This window comes from Dromiciops gliroides, chromosome 5 (assembly GCF_019393635.1).
Source record: "Dromiciops gliroides isolate mDroGli1 chromosome 5, mDroGli1.pri, whole genome shotgun sequence".
In the NCBI taxonomy this organism is placed as follows: Eukaryota; Metazoa; Chordata; class Mammalia; order Microbiotheria; family Microbiotheriidae; genus Dromiciops; species Dromiciops gliroides.
Window position 1 is genome coordinate 63,716,526 of NC_057865.1, and position 27,826 is coordinate 63,744,351.

General features: G+C 37.1%; 1 protein-coding gene across 1 annotated transcript in view; it reads left to right on the forward strand.

Moving 5' to 3' along the window:
* GPR158 (G protein-coupled receptor 158) overlaps window positions 1-27,826 on the forward strand; it is a 441,872-nt gene that overhangs the window by 361,559 nt on the left and 52,487 nt on the right.

Genomic DNA, 27,826 nt, shown 5'->3' on the forward strand with positions numbered 1-27,826 from the left:
TAAAGATTAGGAAGCTGGGGTACAGAAATATTAATTGACTTGGCTAAGGTCACATAGGTTATAAATATCTAGACCTAGAATTTAAACAACAGCTCCTCTCACTCTAAATCCTGGCCTACTGGGGGCAGTGAGGTGGTACAGTAGATAAAACAATGGCCCTGGATTCAGGAGGACCTGAGATCAAACCCAACCTCAGACACTTGACAATTACTAGCAGTGTGACCCTGGGTAAGTCACTTAACCTTAATTGCCCTGCCCCCCCCTCCCTGCCAAAACCAAAAGAATCTGGCCTATTTCATTTTGACTGTGTATATTATGGAACTAGGAAAAAAGTTAAGAGCTCATACAAAGTAGATCCATAACTGAGATTTTTTTCACCAAAGGCAAATCATTTCAAGGGAAGGGATGATAGTACTTCAAGGGGAAGTCAATCATGAGTACTAGGATAAGGGGAAAGTCCTAGTCTTTGTCCTCATGGGGGATTAGGAGAAAGAAATAGCAGTGATTGTAGGCTGGCAGGATAACTGTACCATGAGATACAGTAACTACAGTCACTGTAAGGGGGATTTCCTCACTCTGAGACAAAGCTCTATTTGCCTTGAGCCAAATTTCACCTCTGTACAGCTTACCTATATTAACAAGGAAATTTATTCATCAAGTTCTGAATAAACAGAATTTTCTTTTTACATTTGAGTAGCATATGTACTTGTTTTTGCTGACTGATTTTTAAAAAATAAGGTAAAAAAAAGGAGTAATCATTTACATTTACAATCCTCATGGGATTTTTGGATTACCAAGGTTTTTACCTTGATAATATTAGGAAAGGTAAAATTCCAAAAACTGTTTGCCTAGGTTAGATCATTTATTCTTTTTTTTTTTGGTAAAGAATATGCAGTGGAGGAGCAGCTAGGTGGCACAGTGGATAGAGTACCAGCTCTGGATTCAGGAGGTCCTGAGTTCAAATCCAGCCTCAGACACTTGACACTTACTAGCTGTGTGACTAAGTCACTTAAGCCCAATTGCCCTACCAAAAAAAAAAAAGAATATACAGGGGAGTTATAGAAGCAATTAACCAAAGCAACAACATTCTGCAGAAGGTTTAGGTGATTTGAACTCCTGGAGGACAGAAACTGTCTTTTGCCTTTTTCTCTTTGTATCCCTTCCATTCAGCATAGTTCTTGGCACATAGCAGGTACTTAATAAATGTTTATTGACTGACTGATCTGTTGAAGATGTATCTAAGTTCAAACTATTGCATTTCATGCCTCATATCACATTATTCTACTTTGAAAATTGTATAATTGTTAGAAGCCTTTTCTTTATATTGAGCCATAAATTTGCCCCTTTAAAATTCTTCGCCTTTTTCCTAAGTTTGCTGACCAAACAGTTGAAGTTTAAATCCTCTTACACATGACAAGTCCCTTCAAATACTGGAAGCTAGTTTGTCCCCCCTCTTTTATTTTTTATTATTTGCTCTCTGGCTAAATATCATTGACTTCTTTAACACACTCACAGTAGGCCAGAATCTCTGGTCCCTAAAGATCTTGTCACTTATCCTTTTCAGTTTATCAGTAGTCTGATAATACAATGAATTTGTGATCTCATTAGTGTCATTTTGTTCCATACTGTGGTAATCTAATCACATTATACCTACCATGAATGTCTGTACTGTGAGGCAACCCTGGTCCATGGTTCCTCCACCACAAGTTTGCTCTAAGTGCTGGGAGCGCCATACATAGGAGTATTAGCCTTTTGAGTGACCCTTAGCTTTTTATCACCAGTACTCAGTTGGTTTGGAGTATCAATCATATTTTTTTTCTAGGACTTTGCCATATTTTTATAGTTATCTCCTTGAATATTAGAGCTTGCTTCCATCTTCTGTACTTGTCTTTACAACGAGTTGCTTGATGTAAGCCATGGAAAGAACATATTGTATAGGCTTTTCCAGTATAAGCAAATACCACATTCCTATAGAGAAATCCTGAACAAGTCAGTATTTTAAATTTTGACTGTTGATGTTCTCTTCCATTTTTTTTGAGCTAATGCATTTCTGTGATATTTCAATAACATGTTTATATATAGCTCATGTGACTGTTCATCCTGGATTTCTGAATATATACGTACATATGCATTCATACATGTATACATATATACATGTATTTGTATTCACACACATGTGTATGCATACATGCATGTGTGTATACATAATGTATAATCTCCATCTCTCCTTGTAAGTAGTATAGTTTTCTTTAAGACTGACAAGAACTTATTTGGGGGGAACAGATAACAACATTGATCAAATCAATCAATCAATAAACATTTATTATCAGATTATAAGAATACTTAGGATATTGACCATCCTATACCCATTTTATATGTGAATTTAATTACTAGGATTTGCCTTCAGAATTATTATTCATGGTTTGCCATTTTACCTGCCCTGGAAATCATTGATTTATCTACTCTCGATCACCTTTGCCATTTGGTTTTCTTTTTTGCCTCCCCATTCTTCTTCAATGCCCTCTTATTTCCTCCTACCAATATTTAAAGGTTTTTTTATTCTAGCCATGGAAACTTAAATTGAAATGTAGTATGGGTGGTGAGGTACACTAGAAACATAAAATAGGCACTTCAGATTGGGAAGAGAGTTTAGCAATATAGGAGAGTTTATGGTGGGCATTAAAAAGAAAATGCTATCTATAGACCTAGAAACCCTTTTCCCAAGGACTAGTCCTTGCCAGAACATGAACAAAACCTTGTAGACAATTTAATAAAAAGTAGTGCCATTTACCTTTCTCTCTCTTACTCTGAGCTATATGATCTATAGTTCTTTTCTTATACTAGGATTAGAATTCTAAGCCCTTTTCAAGTGGGAAATCTGAATGAGTAAGTAAAGCTTGAAGTGTTTCCCCTGTGGCAGTGTGTCCTTTGGAAAACACTACAGTGAAGAATTATCCTTCTGAAGGCTTAAACAGAGCAGAAACTTACTTTTATTTAATGAACTGAATTATTCTCAGTATTTCTTCCAAACCATATGTCTAGGGGACAGCCTCAATGCCACTTGGATTTACTTAATTGAAAAACAATTCATTTGAGTTTGTAAACTTCACAATCAACAGGTGGCTCATGTCAGACATGGTATCCAAAATGATTAGATTGCACAAAATTGCCTTCAATCTATGTGCATCTTTTAATTTTTATTTTTTCCCAAAGGGAACTACTACCCCAGTAAATGAGCAAGTAAGTAAGTAAGGAGGCAAGGCTAGTACTGCTATTATAAGTCTTTACTCTTGCATATCTCTGAGAATATTGTTCATTGAAGTATTTTGTGGTGATCTTCACATTGAAGTCCTAGATTTACTTTTCCTTGTCTATAGGGGTCTAGTTCAGGGCTTTAAAACATGTGAGGGAATAAAAACTGGGAGAAGTACAGAAAAGGGAAAAAAATAAAATAATTCATATTTGGTACTATGCCCATGGAGAAGATTGGAGAAATTAAGCTACGGTTGGCAAAGATTTCGTGTATAGAATTTAAGGCTTACAGAAGGTTAGACTCAAAAAAACTGTTCTTCTGTTAAGAATTTCAGAGTTAGAAGGGATCTTATTGATGATTATCTGTTTCAACTCATACCTATAAAGGCATCCCCATTGTTTCATTTGAATCTATGACACAACTATCTTCATGTTCAGGTGACATCTCTGAGACTTGGAAAGCTCAGATGAGTTGCCCAATATCATAGAGTTAGAACCAGTGAGGTCATTTGAGTCAAGTCCAGAACTTTTTTTTCATATACTCAGTGAGCCAGTATATTATGAGTTTTTCTAATAGGGAATTGCCTTTTTCTCCCTATTAATTTTTTTTTTTTTTTGGTGAGGCAATTGGGGTTAAGTGACTTCCCTAGGGTCACATAGCTAGTAATTGTTAAGTGTTTAAGGCCGGATATGAACTCAGGTCTTCCTGAATCCAAGGCTGGTGCTCTATCTCCTGCACCACCTAGCTGCCCCTATTAATTCTTTAAAAAAAAAAATAAAATCTGGCCTCAGACACTTAACACTTACTAGCTGTGTGACCCTGGGCAAGTCACTTAACCCCAATTGCCTCACCAAAAAAAAAATAGTATTTTATTTTCCCCCAATTATACATAAAAACAATTTTCAACATTCATTTAAAAGACTGAGTTCCAAATTCTCTCCCTCCCTCTCTGATATAGGTTATACATGTGTAGTCCTGCAAACCATATTTCCGTATTGGTCACATTGTAAAAGAACCCATAGACCAAAATAAAGACCCAAGAAAAATAAAGAAAATAAAGAAGTGTGCTTTGATCTGTATTCAAACTCCATCAATTCTTTCTCTGTTCCTTATTGATTCTTGAAGGAAAGCAGATGATATACCAAGAATAGTTGTCCTGAGCTATGAGTTAATTTCTCAGGAAATTTTCTTAGGGGAAATCATGCCATTTCACCTTCAAAATTAAAAGGAAAATTAAATGATCTCACTTAGTTCCCTAAGTGACATAATTTAATTTTCCTTGTAAAAATGCAAGTCAACTGCAAATATTGTTAATATAAATAATAATAACAACTTGTATTTCTTGCACAGCTTTTTCGGGTTTACAGAATACTTTATAATATCCTGGAAGTTGATATGCTAGTAGTCCAAAATTATAGATGAGGAAATTGAGGCTGAGAGAGATGAAACACTTTATCTGTAATCATAAGGCTAGTGTTCAAATCTAGGCCTCCTGAATATAAGTTGAACCCTAGATATTGAGGCAGATTCAAAGTGGCCCCCAGTCCTTAGTAATCCAGCCCTTGGAATTGTAGTGTATTGGTGGTTTATAATGGTACTCCTAATTAGACAGGAAACAGATGGGATTGGGATCTCAGCCCATCCCTAGGAAAGGTCACTTTTACTTGTGTGGTTTCCTAGAGTTGTTGGATGCTCCATGGAGAAATGCAAAGAGAATCAAACACCAGAGGTATTTATGGGAACTAAGATAGATCTCAGTAAGATGAAACTTTAAAAGAATGAAAGAACGTGGTTAGAAAACAAGCCCACATTGGAACCATTGGATTTGGGGATATGGGTAAGGAACACTGGTTTCTTGTGTCTGCTTTTCTGTTGATTCAAGAACAAACAAAACAGCCATATATACATCTTCCCTTGTCCTTTTAGAGCTTCTTTTTACCTGGTTTCAATTGGAGGCTTTGATTAAGAAAGGGAATTGTAGATGTCACTGACCAACAAACACTGGTGCTATTGTTTCACCCCACCACCTCCCTTGTCTCTTCTCCGTGTTCTCTTTCCTCTCCCACATAAAAGAGATTTACCTAAAACTCCTCTGTAAAGAGAAGAACCGCATCCTCAATTCAGCTCTTGGGTTAACTCACTTAATCTCATTCTTCCCACATGGAGAACTTCCCACATTTGGAACAACTCCCAAGGTATTTTTTTAAATTAAAAAAATTAAAAAAAAATTTTTTTTAAACTCGCAAGGTCTTTAGAGACGCAGTCCCTGTGTAGGCAGTCAACCAAAGCCTTACAAATGGGTTGTTACATCTCCAGACTTTTTTTTTTTCATTCTACTGTTCTGTCTTTTTATTAGTAATCCTAGTATAGGCTTAGACTGGAAGCAAGTCTGCAGATCTGACTTTTGCCTTGACTATTTATGGCTTTGTAAAAGTTATTGGATACATGTCTCTACCTTGATTTCCTATTCTGTCAAGTATTTGACTTATTATTATATAAACAAACTGAACTAAGTAAAGAAAGAAGGAGGGTACCATTTGTTTCACTAAAGGTACCTTTCTTAATCAAGGATGTGATTTCATTGACTGGGTTCAGAAGCCTCATCTGTTTACACAAGTTATTCTCCCACTTTTCACTTTGGCAATCTATATTTCTGTCGCATCTCCTCTCCTCCAAACCAAGGAGTCTTCCAGATCAATAAATCCAAAGGCTTCTATACAATACCAAATGAAAAAGTCACAAAAACAAGAAATGGCTGAGAGTCTCTTGGGTTGGCCCGATTCCCATAGTAAGTAGCAACCACTATGAATAATTCAGTGTGCTTCTATTGAACCTGAAATTGTTGCTTTCTCCCTGGTAAGGGAAGAGTGCAGGATATGTGGAACCAATGACCATACATTAGGGGAAAGTTGGAATCCAGGGTTTGTATGAAATAATAAACTCTCATATAAATATGGATATATTTAAATCAGAAATAAGACTGGAAGGATGTAAAACAGTCATCAACAATGAGGCAGCTGATGTTACAGTGCATAGAGATTTGGGTCTAGAGTGAGGATGACCTGAGTTCAAATCTGGCCTCAAAAACTTCCTAGCTATATGATCCTGGACAAGTCACTTATATTTGTTTGCCTCCATTTTCTCACTGTAGGACTGAGGATAATAATACTATCTAGCTTGTAATATTGTTGTAAAGATCAAATTACATAAAAATTATAAGAAAGAAAAACAGCACTTAAACATAATGACTGACACAGAGTAGGTGGCTTCATTTCATGTTTTTCTTTTGTAATATGAGTTGGGCTCTTTGAACTTGAGAGTGATAGAAAAAAGGATTACTGAGTTAGAGCTGGAAAGGATCTTAAATGCTATGTTGTCCAGTTCTTTTCAATTTGATGAGGAAACTGAGGTTAAAAAGATTTATTTGCGTAGGGGAATTTCTGGTATAGAAACTCAGAAGGGAGATATGGTAATTTCTTTCCAGTTTATAGTCTTGAGAGAGTTTTCTAGGTGGGGAGGTTAAGTGATATGGCTAATGTCACCAATACCAAATAAATTAATACTGAGGATAATAATTAACATTATATAATACATATCTATTGACAGGCACTAGTGCTAAGCACTTTAGAAATATTATCTCAATACTCTCAACAACCCTGAGATGTAGGTGTTTTTTATTATCTCCATATTGTATGATGTTGAAACTGAGGTTCAGTGACTGGCCCAGGGCCATTTAGCTAGTAAGTGTCTGAGACTGAATTTGACTACAAATCTTTCTGACTCCAGGCCCAACCCACTTTTATTCACTGTACCACTGAAAAGTTGCAGGGCTGAAGAAGATTAAAGGTTATCTTAGTTTTCAAACTATTAGCCCAGTGGCTTTGAGTTCTATTCCTGGTAAAATTCTAGAGGGTATTTGTTAAAAGGGTGGTTCATGAACAATAGAATAAGTGGAAGCAATGATCACAAGAGATGGCTTCCTCAAGAAAACGTCACACCCGAACCAACACCATTTCTCTTTTCACAGGGTAACTAAAAGGCCAGTGTGGCATAGTATCTGAGAGATAGCTCACAGTCAGGAAGTGCTAGGTTCATAGGCAATTTTCTTTTTGTTTTCCATTTAATAGTATTTTATTTTTCCCAATTACATATCAAGATTAGTTTACAACATTATTTTTGTAAGATTTTGAGGTCAAATTTTTTCTCCCTACCTCCTTTCTATCTCCCCTCTCCAGTACAGTGAACAATCTGATATAGGTTATACAGTATGATCATGTTAAACATATTTCCACATTAGTCATATTGTGAAGAGAAGAATCAGAACTAAAATGGGAAAAAACACAAACAAGTGAAAATAGTATGCTCAATCTTCATTCCTACTTCATAGTTCTTTCTCTCTATGTGGAGAATATTTTCCATTATGAGTCCTTTGGAATTGTTTGGATCATTGTATTGCTGAGAAGAACTAAGTGCTGTCATAGTTTTCACATTTCACAATGTTTGCTGTTACTGTGTATAATGTTCTCCTGGTTCTGCTCACTTCACTTAGCATCAGTTCATATAAACTTTCCAGGTTTTTCTGAAATCTGTCTTCTCATTGTTTCTTATAGCACAATAGTATTCCATTGCATTCATATGCCACAACTTGTTCAGCCATTCTCCAATTAGTGGGCATCCCATCAATTTCCAATTCTTTGCCATTACAAAAGACCCTGCCATAAATATTTTTGTACATGTGAGTTCTTTTCCCTTTTTTATGATCTCTTTGGAATACAGACCTAGTAGTGATATTGCTGAATCAAAGGGTATGCAAAGTTTTGTAGCCCTTTGGGCATAGTTCCAAATTGTACTCCAGAATGGTTGGCTCAGCTCACAACTCCACCAACAGAGCATTAGTGTTCCAATTTTACAACATCTTCTCTACAGAGAAAATTTTCTAAGACTAAGTTGCAGAACAGTGCTGTTCGGGTACTACTGCACCTGTAAAGGCAGTTGCATCACCAGGATTTCCTTCCACAAATAGAATCATAGATTTGGACCTAGTCTTATTTCCCTCCTCCTTATCTCTACCCACACAAACAAAACAAAACAAATCAAAATAAAACCTAAGACCAGTAGATGTGCATGATATACTGAGATTTTGTAGTAAAACGTGATAAAAGTCTATTATACTTACTTTTGGATAACATGGAAATAGATAAAGGCTCAGTGATAGTACAGTTAAGTGGATTTGAATCCATTTGAAAAACTGGTCCCAAAGAATCATTATTGGTTAGCTGGCATTAACTTAGAGATATGTGTATGGTGGAATCGCTCAGGGATCTGTGCCTCACCTGTGCTATTCAATTTGTTAAATCAATGAATAAATATAAATATAGATAGACTGCTTGTTAAATATGTAAGGGCCAGGATATGAAAAGGGATAACTACCAAAACTAAATGTAGAGTCAGAATCTAGAAAAATAGTAGACTAGAAGAGTAGCTTGTCATGTGGAAAAAATAGATATACTTTTATGCTTGGCTCCCTGTAGCTATGAGTAGATATTACAGAGAAGAGGTGGATCTAGTGAAAATTAGAGATAACAAGATAGACAGGTAGTGAGGCTGCCCTAGCATTGTGTAATATCAGAAGACATAAGGTTGGATTCTAGAGGAATTCTAGAATACCGATGGACCTCCTATAAAATATTTAAGGAAGGGAAAGGATAATAGTCACACGGGATTATACAGCATAGGCAAGTTGGGATTTGTACCCCTCAACACTCATAGAATTGAGGTCAGAGTCACCAAACTCTTATATGTATGTGTATATTCTATCTATGTATTACTAACCAACTGAGGTATTCAAGAAAAATAGAGTCAATTGGCTATCTGACAATATTTCTGTATTAATTTTTTTTCAGAGTAAAACTCACTAATAACTACCAAGAAATACAAATTTCTGGAATAGGAATTTTTTCCTCCCTCGGAAACTTATGGAATATGATTTAAATTACAGAATAATATATAGCTATATGTTAATTACAAAATTCTCAAAGCAAACCAAATTATTAATTGTATTTTTATACACATTTATCTTCTTGGGGTTATTTGTTTAAATACAGTCCTCTGACTTTATCAGAGACATTACTTCTTGACAATATTTATTGAGGCTGACTTACTTGTGAAAAACAAAACTTAGGAAACACAAGGGCACACATAAAATGCAACCAACTTTCATTTAACAGACAAGATCAGGCCTGAATGTAACAAGGAACCTCTCAATTAAGCAATGTTCCTTGGAAGCAGAAGTGTAAACAAACAAAAAAGAACTCATTTCCTGTTCTTGATATACTGTTTTAACTTATATCATTATGATATATTGCTTTCTTACATGTAATTTGCTTTTAATGATTTCCTCATACTTAAAAATCTATATTTTGTTGCTGTATTTTTCTTCTTGTTTACTTTCTCCTAAGATCTCTCATTTTAATGTACAGGACCCAGAAATTTTTGCCTTAGGAGCAGAACATCAGAACAAAAGTTGTGGCCTGAGGCTGGTTGTCGCTTTTCCTAAGTCACATAGGTCAGAAGTAGGAAAGCTAGGATTTGAACCAGAGAATCTTGGGATTTACATTCTAATCCTCTTTTGGGGGGGGGTGGCAATCAAGATTAAGTGACTTGATCAGAATTATACAGCTAGTAATTGTCTGAGGCAGGATTTGAACTCAGGATCTCCTGATTACAAGGAAGGTGTTCTATCTACTGCACCAGCTAGCTGCCCAACTGAATCTAATACTGTATATGTTATGTAAAGGCAGGGGCAGAATCACAATTTTTTGTCCTGATTTTCTGAAACCAAGGCAAAAGTTCCTATGCCCTGTACATTAAAATGAGGCAAAAGGGAGAGGAATATGATCAGACTAGAGAAAGACTTAGATCTGGGTTTCATCACCTTTGAAAGGACCTGACACCAAAATGAGTTAAACAATTCCTTGGTGTGCATATTGCTGCCCTTTGGTTTTATGACTCAGGAGAGTAAAGAATCAATCAATAAAAAGTATTTATTAAGCACCTACCATTTGACAAAGACAGTAAGGCAATAGAGATACAGATATAGGCTAAAATGATCCCTCCTCTCAAGGAGCTTACATTCTAACTAGGCCATATTGTGAGATGGTCATTCTTACTAATGATGCCATCAGGTTGCTTGACTCTAATTTACTCTGCTTGAGTTCATTTATAACACATATAAACTAGAAAAAAACTGTGTTAAACAGGGGTCTGCGATCAACATCTTTATTCACATGTCCAAAGGAGCTGGCGTTCGTAGTTTACAAAACCAGTATTTTAACCCTGTCTCCAGGGTCTTCTCTTATCATGTAAATAATGAGGTATCTCTCATGGACGCTAAATGTCACTGATGGAATATGCACTTGGGTTTATGTGACATCTGCGACAGATCCAGATCCTTCTAGACATGAAGTACAATGGACAGCCACCACCAGCATAGTTCTCAAAATCCCTTTGCTTCATCTGTAGCTCAGTTTCTTTTTTTTGTTTGTTTGTTGTTTTTTTGTTTTTTGCAGGGCAATGAGGGTTAAGTGACTGTGCCCAGGGTCACACAGCTCGTAAGGTCAAGTGTCTGAGGTGCAGATTTGAACTCAGGTCCTCCTGAATTCAGGGCTGGTGTTTTATCTACCTGTGCCACCTAGCTGCCCCCTATAGCTCAGTTTCTACAGCAAAGTAGCATCACAAAGGACATTCTGGATAATTTTGTTTGTGTTCTAATTTTTGGTCTTTTTTGCTTTTCAAACTTGGTAGAAAAATGAGACTACAAAGGAAAGCTCTATATTTTTAGACCCCCAGTAACCTCACGTTTCTCCTAAAAATTCAATAGAAAAGCACATTTGAAATTCTTAAGAATGACAAAATCATAGAATGACCCAACTTCAAGGGACTTTAAGCCCCATGTAATCCAGTCCTGTCATTTTATAGGTGATAAAATAAATTCCTAGAGAAGTGGTCACTTGTCCATAGTTATCCAGCTCCTGAGTGGTAGAACAAATACAAGAACTCTTTATTTTTGTACCTCCTACGGTGCTAAACTGTAATTCATCTCTCAGGAAAAATGGCTATGCCTTGTACACTATGAATCAATCTTCTAAGAGAAAGGTATAAATGTCCCAGAGCATATATTAGAGTGGAATGCATATCACCCTCCCCTATACTGCTTAGAGGTGCCTGCCCCATAAACAAGGTAATCTGGAGGACATTGTGGATGGAGATGAATTTCTCCCTCAAAGTGGCTGATATTAGTGCTATTAGGTCATAAATATCTCCAGGAATCAATTACCTGATGGGAAGGTGATATAGTTAGGAGATTGCATAGCCACAGGAAGTCAGGGAGTAAAGGAGGCAAAGAAGGAAATCTTGGGAGATGATAGAGTGAAAAAAATCATGTTGACTATGCCCAAGCCCATAATGGAAGATTTAATTTTGTTAGAACTTGCCAGGGTTGCTCTGTACTGACAGACGTTTATGCTATGATGAATCATCAGGGTATGACTGTAGTGTAAATGGCAGTAGTATTGGTAGGGACTCTAATTATTAAGTTTTTCCCAAAAGCATTCCCTGGCAAAAATGCTGGTTGTAATCAAGATGAATATTAGATCAAAAACAGAAAACTTTCTTTCAAGACAGTTATGATGGGCAGTAGATAAGAGTGCTGGGCTTGGAGTCAGGAAGAACTGAGAATTTTTTTTTTAGTTCTTGCTTCTTCTCTTCCAGGCATCTAGTTGAGTTTGTGCCCAAGCTGTGCTTTTCTCTTAAGCATTGCTTTTACATGTTTTAGAGTCATTCTCTTTGATATTTATGTCTTGAGTATCCCTGCCACCATTATAGCTCATTGTCATGTGGTTCCTTTTTTATTTGTTCATTATTCCAGCCTATTTCCTGACTTTGTACTTGATGTTAGAGCTGGACTGTATGGCAATTCTGGAAGGAAGTTCTGGGCTGCTTCTGTTGCTGCCATCTTAGGGTAGATGTTTGTGTTATTCCAGGATCTCAGGGACAGGTTGGAGACTTACAAGGTTTCCCAAAGTGATCCCAAGTGATCTCAAAGGGGTCTTATTCAAGGGAAAGTATGATTACTGCTCTCCTGATCTGAGCTCTGCAAGTTCTTGACCTGGGTGTAGGTCTTTCTGCTAGACTTTGCTCCTCTCAGTTAACTGGAAAACCCTGTTGGTTCAAAGTGGCCAAATTGTAGGATGCCCTTTGGTATGGATTTCCTGGAAGTGAGACCCTGCTCCAGACTTGGATATCTGAGCCATATCACTAATGTTGCAGGCTTTTAAATGTCCATCTTTCTCAGTATACCACCCAGGATCTCCCTATTTGGGAAAAGCATACCACTGCTGCAATGTGCTGCCCCTAGATCCTCTTCATATTCTATTCAAAATCTGCAACCCAGGGTTGGGGAGCAGGCAACAAAGCTGCCAGTTGGCACCGGTCCCAATTGTAGTGCCAGGGTATGGGTCTGAGGATGCCAATATGATTCTGGGACCTCCTTTTGTGTTGATGCACAACCTCTCCCTGGGCAATGTAATTCTACATTCACCACATATTCCTGCCTTGATCATGGCCTCAGTGTCTGTAGCCCTCCCTGTCATTCACTTTGTTGAAACTGGCCTGGAAAAGGACTCACTGATTTTTTTGTTTGTTTGTTTTCTCCATCATGATTTGTCGGTTATATTTTATGGATCTGTTGGAGAAGATGTGGATAGGAGTTCAGCTGCACTGCTTCCTTCTACTCTGCCATATTGACTGCCTCAAATGATAAATTCTTTTCTTCTATCTTAATAGTATTTTATTTTCCACAATTACATGTAAATATAGTTTTCAACATCATTTCTGTAAGATTTTGAGTTCCAACTTTTTCTCTTTCCCTAAGATAGCAAGCAAACTGATATAGTACAATCTTGTTATATATATTCCACATTAGCCATGTTGTGAAAGAATAATCAGAATAAAAGGGAAAAACAGGAGAAAAAAGTGAAATACTAGCCTCATTCTACATTAAGACTCGATAATTCTTTTCCTGCATGTGGAGACATTTTCCATAATGAGTCTTTTCAAATTCTCTTGGATGATTGCATTGTTGAGAAGATCTAATTTTATCTCAATTAATCATTGCACAATGCTGTTATTATGGTACAATGGTCTCCCAGTTCAACAAAGTTCACTCAGCATCAGTTCATTAAGGCTTCCTAGGTTTTTTCTGAAATCTGCCTGCTCATCATTTTCTTATAGCACAATAGTATTCCATTACATTCATATGCCATGGCTTGTTCAAACCATTCCCCGATTGGTGGACATTCCCCTCAATTCCATTCTTTACCATCATAAAAAAAACCCCTGCCATGTTTTTTGTACATGTGAGTCCTTTTTCCCTTTTGTATTATCTCTTTGGTATACAGACCTCATAGTGGTATTGGTGGTTTAAAGGGTATGCACAGTTTTATAGCCCTTTGAGCTTAGTTCCAAAGTCACTCTTCAGAATGGTTGGATCAGTTCACAGCTCCCCCACCAGTGCCTTAGTGTTCCAATTATTTTCTGCACCTCCAACATTTTCATTTTCCTCTTCTGTCATATTAGCAATCTGATAGGTATGAGGTAGTACCTCAGAGTTGTTTTGATTTGAATTTCTCTAATAAATAGTGATTTGGAGCATTTTTCATATGACTATGAATATCTTTAATTTCTTCATCTGAAAATTGTTCATATCCCTTACCATTTCTCAATTAGGGAATGATGTATTCTTATCAATTTGACTCAGTTCTCTATATATTTGAGAAATTAGGCCTTTGTCAGAAACAACAACTATAAATTTTCCCCTAGCTTTCTGCTTTCCTTCTAATCTTGGTTGCATTGGTTTTATCAAATGACAAATTCTTAAATAAAAATTTGGATGCCATACCTGACTTCTATCAATTAAGATTATACAAGACAACCACACTCTTTCACAAATTATCCTTTAGTGTCACTGTCAGAAGCTGAATTTTGTCACCATTGGTTTTACCCAATATGTCATTTATTGATATATCTAGTGGAAAATGTGCAGCTTAATACCTCTCTGAATACATGCCATGAAGAGAAGGTATGCCATACAGAAACAGACATACCAGGATGGGAAATACTCAGAGACTGCCCACCATCATAGCCATACTTTTTCATCATTGGAATCCTAAGGACTTCTTCCCTTCTTCTCCTCCTCACACTTATAGAATCAAATAATAATGCAACAACTGAAAAGGAATTAAACTAGAGATTAGAGCAGATGACCACCAATTTCTGTTTGATAAAATATATGCATATATACACAGCTAGGTGTTGCAGTGGATAGAGTGGCAGCCCTGGAGTCAGGAGAACCTGAGTTCAAATTTGGCCTCAGACACTTCCTAGCTGTGTGACTCTGGATAAGTCACAACCCTGTTTGACTCAGTTTCCTCATCTGTAAAATGAGCTGGAGAAGGAAATGACAGACCACTCCAGTATCTTTGCCATGGAAACCTCAAATAGGGTCATGAAGAGTCAGACATGACTAATTGACTATGCAACAACAAATGTATATATGTCATCTATATATAATATCCATCTCTGTGTATATATTTATGTATACACACATAAACACATATGCATATATACATATGAATACATACACATGTACATATTGACATATGATATACATCTGTGTGTATCTATTTCTATACACTTGTATATACATATACCTTCTTACCATCATTACATCAAAGCTCTTTGCAACATGAACACAGGCACAGACATATACAGGGACATAAGATTTCTGAAAGAATCAAGGATAGAGGGGGCAGCTAGGTGGCTCAGTGGATAGAGTACCAGCCCTGGATTCAGGAGGACCTGAGGTTCAAATCCGGCCTCAGACACATGACACTTACTAGCTGTGTGACCCTGGTCAAGTCACTTAGCCCCTAATTGCCTCACACACAAAAAAGAATCAATGATAGAACCAATCTGTGAATGCCTTTGTTAAGATAATATGTTTGTCAGTTAGTAAATTGCAGAGTTGGACTAGAACCCAAGTCTTAATATTCTCTTTCCTAAAGACCATGTTGCCTCTCATACCTGTTTGATTTCAGCAATATAGTGAAGGCTAGTTTCAAATACAACAGGAAACATTGCATTGTTTTAGCCCCAACATGGATGCAAAAGCTATGGGACTATCCCCTGTAATGCACCTTTCCGAGTATGCTGATCTCATGGCATCTTTGAGAAACTCAGATCTACCAGAGTCCTCTCGAAACACTAGAGCTGCATGGGAAAAAGAACATTGGCTCAAAAGTCAGAGGGATGAGGTTCAAATCTTACCCCCAACACTTGCTACCGGCGTGATGGTGGGCATGTCCCTTACCTTCTTTGGAATTCAGTTTCTTAGACTTTGAAATGAAGGAGTTTTGGACTAGGAGATCTCTCTGGTCCCTTCTAGTTCTACATTATGATCCTATGATTGTCTTTATGGGCCTCAGTTTCTTCATCTCCCCTGCCTTCCCCTGCTACCTTCTTACCATTGCCCTGCTCCTCAACCATCTCCAACCCACTGAATATTTAGACTCTCACTCTGGGTCCCAGCTAGTGGTTAACGTATATTGTACTTGCCAGATCTCAGGATTCCATGCCACTTCCTGGCTGTCTCCTCACACAGGTCCCATTTGGGTATCCGCTTTCCCACCTTTTCCTTTATGTTAGGATGAGTAGTTGGAATTTGTTTTGAGAGTCTAGAAAGGGAAGACAATCACCTCTCCTGAGGGCAAGAGAAGGATAGTTTTAGATTCAGACAAGTTGTGAGGTGTGGGATGGGAGTTGAGAAGCTCCTGCTAAATTCTTCTAAGTTCAGTAAAAGTAGGAGGTAAATACATATACTGAGAATCAAGGGAGGAGGGTAAGAATGAGGCAAATGGGAAAGGTCCAGAACAATCCACATGGGGAATGTAATAGGGAGTCAATAAGAGGACTGCTGAGAACCAGTAAGAGCCTTGCCAAATTTAAATAGATGTGCAATTTCTACAAAAATTTAGTAGTTTAGGAGAAATGTTAGATTAAAGTGATTTAGGGCTATGGATTCACAGAATAGGGAGATCGTTAAAAAGAAAATCTAAGGTATTGGAAAGAAATCAGAGGTAAGTGAAATCTAGAAGAGTAATCGATTGAATGAAATGAGTGGGATCAAGTAATAAGATGTAATAGTGAGGATGCAGAGTAGATTCATTGGAGAAATAGAACATGTGTTTTGTGATCATAGAGGCTAATTTAAGAATTCTTTGAAGTAGAACAGGTTTATAAACAGTGTGTAAAGTAAAAGTAAAGAGGTTCTGAATGATGACATATGAATCATATAGAGAGCTAGCAGACATTAGAGGACATTAGAGGTCATCTAGTTTAGTATCTTTATTTTTTATAGATAAGGAAGCTAAGAAAGAAGTCAAATGGCTTTCACAAGGTCAAAAGGGTTGTAAATTGCAGAGGCAGGATTTAAATCCAAGTTATCTGAATCCTAAAAGGGAATTCTTTCTACTTTATCATATTATGTTTTGTTTTTGTTTTTTTGGCAGGCAATGGGGGGGGGCTTAAGTGACTTGCCCAGGGTCACACAGCCAGTAAGTGTCAAGTGTCTGAGGCTGGACTTGAACTCAGGTACTCCTGAATCCAAGGCTGGTGCCCTAACCACTGTGCCATCTAGCTGCCCCCTACTTTATCATATTATGAAACAAATGCATAAGCTTTATTGGACAGACTTTTCGACACCTATTTTAGTTATCTAACCTCAGGTGGTAGCACAGTTGATAACTTAGTAAGATTATTGGCATCCCTAATTTCATTCTCTGTTGAAATTATTTGCTTTATGTGGACAAAGCTTCTTTTAAAAATGGAAATGAATTTCTTTTCCTCTATACAATCAAGACTTATGAGCAAGAAAATGGGATTAGCATAAAGGTCATGGCTGACTGTATCTATTACCTGGTAAGAAATAGTTCACTTGCCTGAAGTCTATACATTTCTAATTTTGTAGCCCTATATGAAATAATTTTTGATTGTGCTCATGGAAATAACCTGTACAATACTGTCCTTAGAAGATTTAAAGAGCTGATGCATACAATTAAATGTTCCTTCTTTCTGAGAATTTCCAACTGGTTCAGTGATTCATTTCTCATTAAGAATATTTATCATTAGCACCTCTTTCATATGAAATAGAGGTAATCAGGAGAGTGCAACATGAATGATCAGGGGAGCCCCCCTGCTGGACCGGGGTATCTGCCAAGGAGTTGGGAATGTATGCTCTAGTTCTTTGGGGAGAGATCATATACACTGATTTGGTACTGAAAGACAACCTTTGGGATGATGCAGAAATCATTTATTGTACCCTGTTGACTATGTAACTGCATCAAAGATGATTGATGATTGAGTCAGAAAGAGTTGCCCACTCAGTAAACTATAAGGGGAAGTGAAGAGAAGCAACTTTTTCTCTATTTATTTCTTTGTAAAAGTCTGGGTGCTTGGAATGCAACCCAAAATGAGTGGTGAACTCCATTTAAGGCAGGGATTCTTAACCTGGAATTTATACACTTGAAAAAAGTTGATCTATTCTTTAACATAATTGGATTCCCTTGTAAACCTATGTGTTTTGTTTTATGCACTTAAAAATATTCTTCTGAGAATGGGTCCACTGACTTACCAAGATTGTCAAAGGGGTCCATGACACATAAAAAAAGGCTAAGAACCCCTGATTGGAGCCTGAATTCCAATGCAGAACTAATGGAATATTTCATAAGTATTCTAAGGGAAAGTTGAGAAGAACATTGAAGAGGGAGTTTTAGCCTTCTAATAAAGCTACAGCCTGTGGATGATGTGCTGCTAGTGGTTCCAAACTGGCAAGATGGGATCTTCTTGAAATCAAGTGCTGACTACCAATGAGAGGATCCATACTCAACTCCATGGGAGGAGCTCCAATACATTGGATCAGCTGATTTCCCCTTATTCAACCTGTTATATGTAATGAAGATTATGTATGTGTGGTATATAGACATGTATGCATATATGCATATAAATTTGGATTGTTTACAATTTTAATTAGAAGGCATTTAATGGATTTTAAAAGATAACTGATAGCCCAGAAAATTTAAGAACAACTGTTCATTGTTTGAATAGTCTTGGGGAATTAAATAGGTCTTGCTAATTCCCTTGTCCTTGTACTCAAGCTGAATAGTGATTTCATGTTTCCAAAGAATAGGATTTGAGGTGAGATCCTGTGTGCTCTGGCCAGTGGCCAGGTAATTAAATGTACTGTTTTGATGTACTCAGGATTAAGCCATGAGGAGGTAACATTAAGTCATTCCTTAGAAATTGAAGCAACTTTTTCATTCATCATACCAGAAACAGTCTAATTTAGACTAAAAATACCAGTTAGCCAGGAAACTGGATAAAAATACTTTCCCTGGTGGTCTTCATGGAGAATAGGTATTAACATCATTGGGTCATCGATCAATCTATCTATCTATCATTTCTTAAGGAAGAAACTATAAATTCTGATAATGCTGAGAGAAGATCAATTTCATCTTAAGTCAAAATGTTTGACATTAAGACTTGTTCTAAGCTATAGGAAAATATGCAATTAATGAAGGCTACAACCTTCTGAGCTTGCCATTTAATTGCTTCATTTCAATAATGGTGCTATCAGCCAGCCTGGGGCCACTATCAGCACATCATCCATAGACTATGGCTTGATTAGAACGCCAAGACTCCCTCTTCAAAGTTCTTCTCAACTTTCCCTTAGAATACTTATTGAATACTCCATTAGTTCTGTGCTGGAATTAGAATGAGCAGAATCCATATTAGATATTATTTATATTTTATCTTAGAGTCAGTATTGGAGTTTTTGAGCAGGGGATATTTTGGTCAGATTTTGTACTGTGATGATTATTTGGTAACTGTATAAGGAGAGGGGAAAGTTAGTTGGCTAATAATAATGGTATGAAGCATTTATGTAGCACTTTAATGTTTATGAATCACTTTACCCATGTTATCTCATTTGACCTTCAAAACAACCTTCTGAGGTAGGTGATATTTCATTTACTATTACATTTTTTTTTAAAAATCTCTTGCAAATACTCTTCCAAATGCTCTTAGAAGTACTCTTTATGATCAGGTTGTTCTTTTCTCTGAGACTGTAGTTGAATTTACAGATTTATTCTTTTCTGTTGGACTTCTCTCACTTCACAGTATTTTTTCCCCATTCTGTTCAGCATTTTCTTCTGTTCTCTTATTTTTGCCTCAGTCATTGAATCAGCACTTTGTGCCCGAGTTAGATTCTGCTCTTTCCCACACTCTTGGGTAGAGTGGGCAGGTCCTGCTTGGTTCTGTATACTCTGGCTACAATAAGGCTCTGAACTTTACAGGAATTCCTGGGTTTGGGCTCAGTCTTTTGGTCACTCATTTTATGTTTGGGCCTCATGCTTTTCTCAGTTTTCTTATCCTTGAAAACTTCCAAACCCATAGTTTTCTCTATCCTTTGCTGTGATCCTGACAGTCCTCAACCAGGCACTATCAATTTCTCTACAATAACTGTTTTTGAAAAACCTGTCTTTTGCCTCTCAGGGGCTCCTTTGTTCTTTTCCTACTGTAGGTCAGACACTAGCCAAATATTGCACTAGCTACCTGCTGGCTTGGCTATTATCTTGACCCTGCATATTTCTGGCAGGGTAGCTCAGGAAAGAGGTGAGAGTAATAGAGGTAGATATCTATCTCTATCTATCTATCTATCTATCTATCTATCTATCTATCTATCTATCTATCTATCTATCTATCTATCTATATCTTGGGTTTTTATTTGCATAGATATGATAATTTAACCCATGGAAGCAAATGAGATCACCAGGACAGCGATTGTCAAGGGAAAAGAGAAGATGGCCCAGGATAAAGACCTAGAGTTATACCTAGTCATAGACAACAGAGGAGCAGACAATGCTCCAGGATAGGAGACTGAGAAAGAATGGTCAGACAGGTAGGAGGGAGAACCATGAGATAATGTCATGAAAACCTAGGGAGGGAGTAAGAAGTGATGAATATGAAGAATTCAGAAAAGTTTAGGAAGACAGATGAACTGATGCAGAATGAGGAAGTAGGAAAAACAAACACTATGACAATAATAAAAATATATACAGAAAAAACTCTTCTGAGTTCTTTAATTATACTGACCAAGCATGGCACTGTAAAAAAGATGAGAAAATGTATTTTTCTACCTTCTCTGTAGAATTGGGTGATATTGGGCAAAAAAAACCATTGCATGTTCTTTCACATTCAGTTAAGGTATTGACCAGTTTGCTTTTTTCTTCTTTCTTAAAAATTCTTTGTTACAAGGGATATATCAGTGGAAAAGGGAGAATTGAGGACTATGTTCTAAAATAAAGATAATACAAAAACAAGAGGCATCAATTTTTTTTTTTAAGAGTAGCCTTCCTTGCTACTCTGCATTTTATTTTTATTCCTTTTGATTCTATGGTTTTTTGTTGGTTGGTTTTTTTTTTTTTTTAGTGAGGCAATTGGGGTTAAGTGACTTGCCCAGGGTCACACAGCTAGTAAGTGTTAAGTGTCTGAGGCCGGATTTGAACTCAGGTACTCCTGACTCCAGGGCCGGTGCTCTATCCACTGTGCCACCTAGCTGCCCTGTTGGTTGGTTTTTTTGGCAGGGCAATGAGGGTTAAGTGACTTGCCCAGGGTCACACAGCTAGTAAGTGTTAAGTGTCTGAGGCTGGATTTGAACTCAGGTCCTCCTGACTCCAGGGCCGGTGCTCTATCCACTGCACTACTTAGCTGCCCCCAAGGCATCAATTTTTAATTAAAAATTAAATTAAAAATTTAATAAAACATAAAATAAAAACCCAAATGCCTCACCAAAAAAAAAAATTGACCAACAGATAAAATGTTGTAAGAAGGTCAAGAAGTATGAAAAATTTTTAAAAGTTCATTGGATTGGGGACAGCTAGGTGGCACAGTGAATAAAGCACCGGCCCTGGATTTAGGAGTACCTGAGTTCAAATCCGGCCTCAGACACTTGACACTTACTAGCTGTGTGACTCTGGGCAAGTCACTTAACCCCCATTGCCTCACACACACACAAAAAAAAGTTAATTGGATTGGGCAGCTAGGTGGCACAGTAGATAAAGCACCAGCCCTGGAAATAGGAGGACCTGAGTTCAAATCTGGTCAGGCACTTGACACTAGCTGTATGACCCTGGGCAAGTCACTTAACCCTCACTGCCCCACCAAAAAAAAAAAATTCATTGGATTTAGCAACTTAGAGACAATAGACTTGGGTTTTCTCTACATTCAGATACTAACTAGATCTATGTGAGTTGATTATGTTAACAGGATAGTGATTGTTGAGGGAAAAGAGAAGATAGTCCAGGACATAGAGGTGTCTTCTTTCCACGGAGAAAGCAATTTCATTACAGTGGTAGAGTCAGAGGTCAGATTACAAAGAGATGGGGAAGAAGTGGGAAGTGAGAAAGTGGAGGAAGCTTTTGTAGACAGCTTTTTTCTATATTGTCTATGAAGGAAGAGAGAGAGAAAGTATGATAGCTCCTTGAGTACTGTGGAAAACACAGACAAAGAAGTACCAAGATACAGCCTGTGACTTCAGCCAGCTTATATTCTAATTGTGGAGACAAGCTGTATTAACACATAGAAATAAAATTAATACTATAAGGAAATGAAGGTTAAATGGCATTGATCTGCATCTCAAAAGATGGGTGAAACCTTGACAGGTGGCTATGGAGAGGAAAAGAAGTATAATTGGGAGACAGATGTGGTAGAGTGCGTATTAGGGGGTTGAGGATGGGAGGAGAAAGATTAAAGAAAGAGAGAAGCCAATAGACTTGGAGTGAATTACTCTGAAACAGATACTATCAAGTTGAATTTTGGTATAATGTGGACACCAAGAATTAGCATCTTCCATCAACCAATGGCTTTGGGCAAGTCATAACCCCATTCAGACCTTAATTATTTAGTTAATAAAACTGGAAAAGGAAATTAGCTCAGGTGATCTGTAAGGCCCCTTGCCTCTTTCACATTCTAGAATTTTCCTTTTCATTCCACTGCACATTTCAAAGGGAACTTATGATCTTTCCTATACTTTTTTCCTTCCTGCTTTCAACTCTTCACCCTTCAATCAAGTAATAATGAACTTCTCCCACTATTGGCCTAAAATAGCAAACATAAATTTTTAGAGATAGTCGTCATTGTGTGACTTCTTCCTGCCCTCTTTACCCATAGTAAAAACATTAATGTACACAGAAGAAAAAAAATCTTCTGTAACTTTCACATGGAGAAAATAAAAATTACTTTTGTCCAAGGAGTAACAATTTCCTTTTTGAGCATATATATGATAAAGCCTATCAAACAGTTTATCCAATCATCAAATATTTTCTTCAATTTTCCTCCAAAAGTGAAATTCAAAGAAAGTGATAACGATTTCATTGAATTAGGTAGATTGGCAGCCTGGTGGATCTCTAATGTAGATAAACTGCCTGATATAGGCAATGACCTTCAGTCCCCTTTGTGTTGTTCTTTTCTAAAAGCTCTTTTGATAAGTGTGAGGAATTGAGTGGCTGTAGATTTTACAACAGGATAATCATAACCTGATAACATTTAACACTCCCACTTAATCTTCATGAATGTCACTGAAGCCTAAGAGATTAATAGACATTAGGTCAGATATGGGTCCTGCTGCCTTTTGTCTGGCTTTGATTATTACTGTTTAAATGGACAGAAAGGAACAGGATTGCAATAGACCATTGGATGGTGAGTAGAAATCCTTCTGCTCCTTTTTAGCAACAACAACAACAACAAAAATAATAATAATATAGATGCATTTAGATAGGGGAAAATAGTAAGGCTTTGACATGCTAGATTGGTATGTATGTGTTTGTGTGTCTGTTTGCTCTTGTAAACACATTAAATTGTGCAAAAACATATCAGAAAGTTCTGTAGGATCAGAGTATCATTGATTTATAGCTGGAAGGTTATCTAGTCCAAATTCCTCATTGTACAATTAGGGAAACTGTGACCCAAAGAAGTTGGGAATTTCATTGTGGTTTTATGTCAGGAGAACTAAATTAGGGGTTCAGAGTTGTTAATTCTAGTCTCATCTTTGCCTCTAACTACAGGACTTTTGCCTATCACTTACCTAAAACTCTTTTCTGTGCCTCAGTTTCTTTACATGAAAAATTAATGCTTTCTATGTGATGATCTCTAATCTCCCTGCCTGTTCGAAAATTCTCTAATTTCATATCTGACACTTAAAACTGAAGGCTCAAAATTCTCATATTATAAAGGAACTTGTATGGGCTCTTTTCAAAGACTTACAGGAAAGCTTTGTAACTTCCAGAAAAGGGCAGTTTGCTGATAAGGAGCTCAAGTATGCACATATTAGAGAACTAGCAACTCAGCCTTAGGTACCTAAGTATTTTTTTTTTTAGTGAGGCAATTGGGGTTAAGTGACTTGCCCAGGGTCACACAGCTAGTAAGTGTTAAGTGTCTGAGGTCAGATTTGAACTCAGGTCCTCCTGATTCCAGGGCCAGTGCTCTATCCACTGCGCCAACTAGCTGCCCCTATACCTAAGTATTATGATAATGAAAATTGTTAAAGTGAACATGTGTAGCAGCATATACAGACAGTTGTACTTCATTTTAGAATATAAGGAGCTGAGCCAATCAAAAATCCCTATAGAATAAGGTTCTATTATTATACTGTAAACTCACTAACAAGGACCAGATCCTATGCCATAGTTCATAAATCATAATTCAGAAAATTTACAGAGTATCATTAACATCAGAAGAACAAAGTATAACTGGCAAGGACCTTTGAACTAATCTAGTCTTACCTTTCTTTTTCATATTGAAATTTTATGATTTTTCTCAATTACATATAAACAAAATCTTTAAAAAATTTGAGTTCCATATTCTCTTCCTCATTCCCTCCCCTTGTCCCTCATTGAGAAAGCAATTAATTTGATATAGCTTACACAATGCAATCATGCAAAACATTTCCATATTAGTCATGTTACAAAAGAAAATGCAGAAAAACCCAAGAATAATAAAGTTTAAAAAATATGTTTTAAGGGGGAAGCTAGGTGATGCAGTAGATAGGGCACTGGCCCTGGATTCAGGAGGACCTAAGTCCAAATCCAGTCTCAGACACTTGACACTTACTAGCTGTGTGGCCCTGGGCAAGTCACTTAACTCCAATTGCCTCACCAAAAAAAAATAAATCTTCTCTGGAAGTAGATAGAATTTTTCATTACAAGTCCTTTGGAATTGTCTTAGATCATTATATTAATGAAAATGTCTAACTCATTCACAGTTAGTCATCATACAATATTGTTGTTACTGTGTCCAATGTTCTCTGGGTTCTGTTTGTTTTACTTTGAATCAGTTCGTGTAAGTTTTTTTGTTTTTGGGTTTTTTTTGCGGGGCAATGAGGGCTAAGTGACTTGCCCAGGGTCACACAGCTAGTAAGTGTCAAGTGTCTGAGGCCGGATTTGAACTCAGATCCTCTTGAATCCAGGGCCGGTGCTCTATTCACTGTGCCACCTAGCTGCCCCCTGCTCATCATTTCTTATAACAGAAGGGCATTCCATCATAATCATATACTACAACTTGTCCAGCCATTCCCAAATTGATAAACATCCCCTTGATTTCTAATTCTTTGCCCCCAACAAAAAGAGCTGCTATAAATATTTTTTGTAAATATAGGTCCTTTTCCTTTTTCTTTGTTCTCTTTGGGGTACGGACTTGGTAGTGGTACTGCTGAGTCGAAGGGTATGCATTGTTTTATAACACTTTGGGCATAGTTCCAAATTGTTTCCTAAAATGGTTGGAGCAGTTCACAACTCCACCAACAATGCATAAGTTTCCATTTTTTCCCCACAAAACTCCTCAACATTTTCTATTTCTGTTATAATGGCCAATCTGAGAAATGTGGGATAGTACATCAGAATAATTTTAATTCACATTTTTCTAATCAGCAGTGATTTATAGCAATTTATATGACTATAGGTAGGGTTTATCATGCCTATTTTTGCATGAAATATTCCTTTGATATTTCTAATTTTCTGAAAAATATCTCTTGTCTTTCCCATTCTATTGTTTCCTTCTACTTCTTTGCATTGTCCATTTAAGAAAACCTTATGTCTCCTTGTTATTCTCTGGAATTCTGCATTCAGTTGAGTATATCTTTCCCTTTCTTCTTTCCCTCTGGCTTTCCTTTTTCCTTCAGCTTTTTGTAAAGCCTCCTCAAACATCCATTTTTGCTTTCTTGCTTCTTTTTCTTTGGAATGTTTGTTGTTATTGCTGTTGATGTCTCCTATACAATATTGGGAACTGTGTTCTTCAGGCACTCAATCCACCAGTTGTAATCCCTTAACCTATTCATAAGTTCTGCTTCATATTCATAAGGGATGTTATTTGTTGCTCTACTTATATGGTCTGATGTTTTCTCTACTTCCTTCAATTTAAGTGTAAATTTTGGAATAAGAAGCTTATGATCTGAGCCATAGTCATCCTGAGGTCTTGTTCCCACCCCCACCCCAAAGTTGGTTTCAGAGCTCCATATATTTTTTTCATGTTATGGAGACAATAGGGTAGGGGTTTTGGGATAGGGGTAGGGATTTGGGGTCCTTAGGAATTCCTCTTTAAAGAATTATACCCTCTTGTACACAAATCCAATAGAATAAGATAATAAATAGTTTATTTAGGGACTGGGGAAAGGAAACCAAGAGAGAAATCCTTGGATTTCTCATGGGGAAAAGGCATGGCACAGAGCGTGGCTCTGAGATACCAATCTCCTCGAGCAGGAGACAGGCAGATACTTTTATAGAGGACTTATGGGGGTGATCATCTGACTATGGAAAGTTCCCTTATTGAAGGAGGAGCATCCCCCACTGGTGGTGTCTGGAGGGTTTGGGTGAGGGGTGACTGTGAATCTCTCAAGTCATCTCTCTGCTCCTCAGGCCACAAAGGCAGCAGCCACACCTAATCTTATCTCCCCAGGGCTGAGGGAGAGTGGAATGAAGGATGATGGTCCCGGAGCTAACTCTGTTCTCTTTCTGGTCTGTCTGTTCTTTGGTTTAGTTTCTCAAGGAGAAGGTTCTTTGATGTACCCCAGAGAACTTCTGGGGTGCTAGGTCCTATAGCATTCATAAAATTATTTTATTATTTTCCAATTACATGTAGAGATAGTTTTCAACATTGTTTTTATAAGATTTCTAGTTTCAAATTTTTCTCCCTCCCTCCCCCCTTCCCAAGACAGCAAGCAATCTGATATAGATTATATATGTATAATCACATTAAACATATTTCTGCATTATTCATGCTGTGAAAGAAGAATCAGAGCAAAAAGGAAAAATCTCAAAAAAGAAAAACAACAACAAAAACAATAGAAATAGTATGGTTTAATCTGTATCTAGATTCCACAGTTCTTTTCTTTTTTTTTTTTGATTTTGAGAGCATTTTCCATCATGAGTCCTTTGGAACTATCTTGGAACATTGTATTGCTGAGAAGAATCAAGTCTATCACAGTTGATCAACACATAATGTTGTTGATACTATGTACAATGTTCTCCTGGTTTTGCTCATCTCACTCAGCATCAGCTTATGTAAGTCCTTCCAGGTTTCTCTGAAATTTGTTTTGGTCATTGTTTCTTACCACCCAATAATATTCCATTACATTCATATACCACAACTTGTTCAGTCATTCCCCAATTGATGGGCAACCCCTCAATTTCCAATTCTTTGCCACCACAAAAAAAGCAGCTATAAATATTTTTGTACATGTGGGTCCTTTTCCCTTTTTTTTGACCTCTTTGGGAAAAAGACCTAATAGTGGTATTGCTGGGTCAAAGGGTATGCATAGCTGTATAGCCCTTTGGGCATAGTTCCAAATTGCTCTCCAGAATGGTTGGATCAGTTCACAGCTCCACCCACAATGCATTAGTGTTCCAATTTTTCTACAGCTTCTCCAAGATTTATTATTTTCCTTTTTTGTCATATTAGCCAATCTGATAGGTGTCAGGTGGTAATGAGGTCTTGTTTTAACTGACTGCATAGAGATGTTAAGGTAATGTTTCATGCAAAAGGAGATATGACAAAAGACAAAAATGTTAGGGACTTAATAGAAATATAAGACACTAAGAAGATGTGGCAGGAATATACAGAAGAACTATACAAGAAAGATATTAATATCACCAATTATTATTATGGTGCAGGTACTGTTCTAAAGACAGATATCCTGAAGAATGAAGGATAGTGAAGGTGACAACATCCCACCTAAATTGATTAAAATCCTAGAAGATGCTACTGTTAAATATTGTATTCCATATTAAATTTGGAGAACTCAAAAGTGTCCACTAGATTGGAAAAGATCAACTTACACCCCAATCCTGAAGAATGGCAATTCCAAAGATTCTTCAAATTACTAAACAATTGCACCCATTTTAGGGTATGCTT